Below are 6,231 nucleotides of genomic sequence, written 5' to 3'. Positions count from 1 at the left end.
TAACGTTTCTTATTTCTTTATTGCCCACAAGGGGCTAAACATAGAGGGGACAAACGGATTAAGTTGATTATATCGACCCCAGTGCGTAACTGGTGCTTATTTAATCAACCCCGAAAGGATGAAAGGCAAAGTCGACCTCGACGGAATTTGAACTCAGAACGTAGCGGCAGACGAAATGCCGCTAAGCATTTCGCCCAGCGTGCTAACATTTCTGCCAGCTCGCCGCTTTCATCATAAGAAAATATTACTTTACTTTGGAAAGAAATGAGCATTAATGACAGGAAGGGCATCCAACCATAGATAAAACAAAATCTGTCTTAACGAATTCCTTCCAACCTATGCAAGCATGGAAAAGTGGGCATTAAATGATGATGATGATGATGGCATTGCAGGAAGAGCCCATGGCCGTAAGGAAACTCTGCTCCAACATAGTTTTGTTTGACCCATGAAAGCACTGAAAAGTAGAGAAAACTAAAATGATGAAGTGCTCATCTCTCAATCTCATACTTTGATACACAGCTGGTGTAGCTAATGATGGCAGTAGATCTCTGCTGTTCCTTGTACCTATCTGACCAACTCCCCAACATTCCATCCCTCCCTCTCTCTTGCTCATTATATCAGTATGTACCCCCTCACACTCTTCCTATACTTTTCACAAGCCATTTCCTAACAACATCCATCATTTTCCCCATTTATCCATCTCTTATCCACTCCTATCCTCTCCAATGCTGGTGTCCCAATAAAATGCACCTAATGCCCTCTCAAGTGTCGGGGTCAAGAGGATACTTTAGCTGTGGTAAAAACATGACAACCTCACTAGTGCTGGTGCCACGAAAAAAGTACACCCAGTACACACACTCTGTACAGTGAGTGGGGTTAGGAAGAGCAACCAGTAGGGAGAACAGCAGCAATCTTTCCAAGCCATGACAGCATGGAAAATGGACACAAAGTGATGATGATGATGATATTTAGAAATTGAAAAGTAGGACCATTGTGTGTGTGTGTGTGCGTGTATCTGTGTCTCCTTTTCTTGACATCAGAGACATACAGTAAACAAACACCACGATCATAAAAGTCATGTTTGTTTGCAATCTTCTGCGAAAATATGTCTGAATGAGACAATTACTGGGACTTTGCTTTTAAAGTCAAATCTTCTTCCTGTTGCTAACCCTTATCTGTCTTTTAAGTAAGGGCTCTTATATTTCCTGAGTCTTTAATCCTTTAGCATTTAAACCAGCCATATCTGACCCGAATATTCTACCTGTTTTGACATTCAAACTGGCTATGTACAGCCTCTCACACCTACCCTACAATGTCATTCTACAAATAAACAATCACATTGTTGAAACCTCAAAGCTGTGAGATAATGCATGATTAATACAAAACAATAGAGGGACAATGGCCCAGTGGTTAGGGCAGCGGACTCGCGGTCATAGGATCGTGGTTTCGATTCCCAGACTGGGCGTTGTGAGTGTTTATTGAGCAAAAACACCTAAAGTTCCACGAGGCTCCGGCAGGGGATGGTGGCGAACCCTGCTGTACTCCTTCACCACAACTTTCTCTCACTCTTACTTCCTGTTTTTGTTGTGCCTGTAATTCAAAGGGTCAGCCTTGTCACACTGTTTCATGCTGAATATCCCAGAGAACTACGTTAAGGGTACACGTGTCTGTGGAGTGCTCAGCCACTTGCACGTTAATTTCGCGAGCAGGCTGTTCCGTTGATCGGATCAACTGGAACCCTCGTCGTCGTAAGCGACGGAGTGCCAACCAATCCATGGTTGTGACCCTGACAGGTACTAATATTCCAGGTTAGAATAGACATAGGAACAACAGTGGCTAAGTGATGGTTCCACAACCCTCAAGACACTGGAACTCTTGAACCGGGGCCCCACGATCAGATGCAATTTGAAGTCGTCTTCTCTTAGTATCCCCTCCAACTCCCTTACACTGACGCCACCTTCTTTACTATTATTCTTCTCAATCGTGAGGTTCTTTAGTTTTGAATTACAAGGCGACCTGATTAGTACCTGTACCATGAAAAATACAATCGATAGAGCGGTTGATATTATGATGGGCAACCAACCGTGGAAACTATGTCAGAGACACAGGAATCAGACGGGGTCCAACATCCTGTCGAATCGTCCAACCCATATCAGTAGAGAAAACAGACGTACACGTACATACCTACCGGAAAAGACCTTGTATTTTTAGGTTTTTCCTAATATATTATATACATAATATATTCATCAACACAAATTCAAGTACATCTATATTTATATATACACACACATACATACACAGTCGAGTCATGTGGAAATATATATTATATATACTACCAATACATACTCGTATTCTACGAACCAAACTACGAAAATATACACCCAACATCAACTGCCGCACGCATATACATACATGTATGTATGGGTGTATGACATGTGATCTTCTTCTAGCACACTGGCGGTCCACGTAGTGGCCTCCGTTATATATATATTTTTATATATTCTTATATATACACATATACAATAATCGTTTGAGATCTCAGATTTTTCCTGAATCTCCCCGATTCTTTTAATGTGCTTGTTACCTGGCATTAAATTGATATTAATTAATATCCAATTTTTCATCCTATTGTTTAATTTTATGTATGGGTGTATACCCAACATCATCTGCCGTGTATAAGCCCTATATATAGTCATACACAAAAGCCCCTTAATCTAAATATATCCCCATATTTATTATACGCGCACACGGCCATAACTACATTAAGTAATAACAGTGCCTTACATCGACATGAACACACGAAAGGCTTGCAGATGTTGTGGCATCAATGCTGTTCCCAGACCGCTGCCGTCCTTGCGATTCGAAACTGCATTCGGGGGACGAGTGAAAAAGACGGCGTTTGAAAGGATCACGAAATTCGGTCGTGAGGGAAATACATTCCCCATGACTGAAGCGCGTGTATATATATACATATACATATATATATATATATACATATATATATATATATAATAAAGTGGAAATCGCTTTATACTATACGGATGTTATCAGTTATTGTTATAACAATTAATGTTGTCCTCATCACGCTCAGTATGGGAGTTATACTCTTCGCTTAGTGTTATCAGCTAACATTTGATATCTAAACGGCTCCATCCTAAAATGATTACAATAAGAGGACCTAACACTATCATATTTACATACATTATCACATACAAACCTATATATATATATATATATATATATATATATATATATATACATACACAGTTGCATATATACACGGGTAAGTATTGAGATTAGTTGAAATAAAAAGACTTTAGATAGAGTGAAACGGACAAACTGAACAAAGCACTCAATACATGTGCAAAGTCTTATTTTATAATCCATAATTTTGTTGACAGTGATTGTCGATTTCCAAGTTTCCCCACCGGTGGAAACTGACTATATATTATATACGCACACATACGTATATACATACACTGCATGAAGACTAAAGAATCGTCTAACACGTGAAAGACACCATTAGCGACACAAGGAAGTACCAGCTGCATCCAATTATACACACACACATATATATATATATATATATATATATATATGGGAGATATACACACATGCGAGTATATATGTGTGTATATAAATTCACACGCACGTGTAGGTATGTATGTATACAAATGCATACATACATACGTTTATAGAGATAGATAGATAGATAGATAGATAGGTAGATAGATATATATATAGATAGGCGTGTGTGTATATATACATATAGCGGTAAATACACATGCGCGTAATATATATATATATATGTAGTATTACCTCACATCTGCTGTCCACCTCAACGAAGTACTTCCAATTAATAAATCTTGCACTACTACTGTAATTATAATTGAATTTTAAAACTTACCAAAGTCTGGCTTGTCTCTGTGTCTTCCTCTCCATGAAATAACTCACACCACCTCAAATCGCACAACACTTTGGTATATCCAACGTTTAATTAGAATTCTTATTCCTGTTGTTATTATTATTATTATTATCAATATTTGTTTGTTGTAACAGTTTAACTGGGTTTTTTTTTTTGTTTTCCCGCTCTGGTTTACCGAAGTTCACACTTTCTATTATTCTCTGGTTGGAGACCGACCTGACCTGTCAACGTCCCACACACACACACACACACACACACGCACTCTTTCTGACTGATTTATTTATTAACTCGACACAAAACTACTTCAACTGTTGTTGCATTTACATACACACACACAGATACGTTTATATTATATATTCAGAAGTATATACTTATATATAGTGTGTATTTATAAGTGTATGTGTGTGTGTGTAATTATTTAGATAATGTATGTAGATCTTTAAGTGCCCTGATCGAGTTTTAGATTAAGAAGGGGTCAGGAGGAATATAAAAGCTGTTCCTTACCAGAAAAGTAAAAAAAAAAGGGGGCAAATGCTTCTGGTTTCTGTCCAAAAAGAAAATATTTTGGTAAATGTCAAAATGATGAAGTGAAGGAGTAAAGTTAGAGAGAGAGAAGGAGGGAAAACGAGTTAGATAGAGGATAATAGAGAGAGGGGGGACGTCGTAGAGGAGGAATGAGAGAAGAGAAAGAGGGGGAGGTAGAGATAAAAGGAATAGATAAATGGGAGGAATAGGTCGAGAGGAACTTCCTTAAAGACTAGAATATGAATCTTCACGTAACTTGTCTGAATAAAAATTTACTGCCAGCAGAAGAGATGCAAACAAGCTGAAAACTGTGTGTGTGTGTGTGTGTGTGCATGTGTATACATATATTATTTATACATAAAGAGAACACAAACGGGGTTTAAAATTGAATCCTATGACAAATTAATTATATACAGTCTGTATATTTCATATACTAAAACTTATGTAGTGTGTATATATATGTGTGTGGATTTTATATAAACTTCTAGTGTATATATGGATGTGGATTTTACATACTTAAAATCATATATAGTTATATATCTATAAAAGTATATATATATATATATATATATATATATATATACACACATACAGAGAGAGATTGTATGTATATATATTGTGTGTGTGTGTGTGTGTGTGGTATAACACTAGTGTAACAATAATTGGGTACCCTCCCAGCAGTATATTGGATAGATACTATCCCTTAGTGGGTTGAATCTTCTACCCCAAACTCTCTTGCATTATATATATATATATATATATATATATATATATATATATATATATATATAAATGTTAGCTTATGATATTTTTTTTCTCAGATAAAATCTAAAACAAAATTTAAAAGACTTTCCAAGTTAATTTTTTTTAAAAACAGAAACAGGAAACTATAATTTTGGACAATTATTATCTACATTGGAGACAATATTATCATAACTATATTAATTATAGTAATTACGTGATTAAGTATATTTTTAAACTTTTATTCTTTTCCCGTAACCTGGATATATTAAGTTAAAACTTTTATTATAATTGTATTTATCAATTCTTCCTGTCTTGTGATGTTAAGTTTTTACTTTGACTTATTTCCTGTCTATTTTGTGAATTTATAAAGGAACTTCACTTATAAATAAGTAGGTTTTTAATGTATGTATATATCAGCGACACTCTAGAGTGTATAAATACGCAACATACATAAAATATATATATATAAAGAGATAGTATTATTATCTATATATGTCACTGTGTGTCTATATATGAATACGTCAATACATATCAAGTGTATATAAGTGTCTTCTACTATAGCCTCGGGCCGACCAAAGCCTTGTGAGTGGATTTGGTAGACGGAAACTGAAAGAAGCCCGTCGTATTTATATATATATATATGTATGTATGTGTGTATATGTTTGTGTGTGTCTGTGTCCCCCCAACTTCGCTTGACAACCGATGCTGGTGTGTTTACATCCCCGTCAGCTAGCGGTTCGGCAAAAAGGAGAACCGATAGAATAAGTACTAGGCTTACAAAGAATAAGTCCCGGGGTCGATTTGCTCGACTAAAAGGCGGTGCTCCAGCATGGCCACAGTCAAATGACTGAAACAAGTAAAAGAGTAAAGAGAAAGAATATGTGTCAGTCTTCAACAGTTCCACCACCACCTTCTAACAAGTTCTTCGTTTCTTTCTTTCTTTTTTTTTTCTTTCTTTCTGTTATTCAGTTCAATAGACTAACAGTCTGAAATAATACGACTGCTGCTGTCTGTGTGCGTGTATATGTATATATATA

At 36.3% G+C, this 6,231-nt stretch overlaps 1 long non-coding RNA gene across 1 annotated transcript in view; it reads right to left on the bottom strand.

The window, feature by feature from the left end:
• The window catches only part of LOC106876617 (uncharacterized), a 30,858-nt gene extending 26,021 nt beyond the window's left edge, over positions 1–4,837 (bottom strand). Inside the window, exon 1 of the long non-coding RNA XR_001410270.2 lies at positions 3,908–4,837. This is a non-coding gene — a long non-coding RNA (uncharacterized LOC106876617). The remainder of the gene's footprint in view (positions 1–3,907) is intronic.
• Positions 4,838–6,231: the final 1,394 nt, after the last annotated feature.

This window comes from Octopus bimaculoides, chromosome 27 (genome assembly GCF_001194135.2).
Source record: "Octopus bimaculoides isolate UCB-OBI-ISO-001 chromosome 27, ASM119413v2, whole genome shotgun sequence".
In the NCBI taxonomy this organism is placed as follows: Eukaryota; Metazoa; Mollusca; class Cephalopoda; order Octopoda; family Octopodidae; genus Octopus; species Octopus bimaculoides.
This window is presented reverse-complemented; position numbering and strand designations above follow the sequence as displayed.